The sequence below is a fragment of the Arachis duranensis genome, chromosome 3 (genome assembly GCF_000817695.3).
Source record: "Arachis duranensis cultivar V14167 chromosome 3, aradu.V14167.gnm2.J7QH, whole genome shotgun sequence".
Classification (NCBI taxonomy): Eukaryota; Viridiplantae; Streptophyta; class Magnoliopsida; order Fabales; family Fabaceae; genus Arachis; species Arachis duranensis.
The window spans coordinates 109,792,730-109,793,648 of NC_029774.3; positions in this window are offsets into that span (position 1 = coordinate 109,792,730).

A 919-nucleotide genomic window follows, 5' to 3' on the forward strand; every position below is an offset into this window, starting at 1 on the left:
CTCATGATTCTTTGATCTTCTCTAATTTCATGATGAGTGGGATCTCTTGTTGCTCCATCCTTTTCTTGGTGATGGGCTTGAGGTCATGCCTTCTCAGTTGAACCGGCTTCCCTCTTTGAATCTCTCTTCCATTGAGCGCCCTCTTCACAAATGTCTATGAGGACTTGGTCCAACCTTTGATCAAAGTTGACCCTTCTTCATGGCCACAACTTCATTGAAGTGGTCTTGATGCACCCTTGAGATGAATCTCTTTATCTCCCATGACTCGGAGGTGAAAGCTTTTGCCTTCCCTTTCCTCTTTCTAGAGGTTTCTCCGGCCTTGGATGCCATAAATGGTTATGGAAAAACGAAAAGCAACGCTTTTACCACACCAAACTTAAAAGGTTTGCTCGTCCTCGAGCAAAGGAAGAAAGAAGAGAGTAGAAGAAGAAGAAATGGAGGAGAGGGAGATGGCTTTGTGGTTCGGCCAAAAGGGGAAGAAGTAGTGTTTAGGGTGTGTGAAAGTGAAAGAGTGAAGATGATAATGGGATTTGATAGGTGGGGGGTTTTCGGGGAAGAGGTATTGAGGTGATTGGTGAATGGGTGAAGAAGAGAGAGGGTGGTGGGTTTGGTGGGGATCCTGTGGGGTCCACAGATCCTTAGGTGTCAAGGAAAAGTCATCCCTGCACCAAATGGCATTCAAAAACACGTTTTGAGCCAATTCTGGCGTTAAACGCCAGGCTGGTGCCCCTTTCTGGCGTTTAACGCCAGGTTCTTGCCCTTTTCTGGCGTTTAACGCCAGTCTGGTGCCCCTTTCTGGCGTTAAACGCCCAGAATGGTGCCAGACTGGGCGTTAAACGCCCAACTGCTAGCCTCACTGGCGTTTAAACGCCAGGAGGTGCGTCCTCCAGGGTGTGCTGTTTTTCTTCCTGTTTTTCAT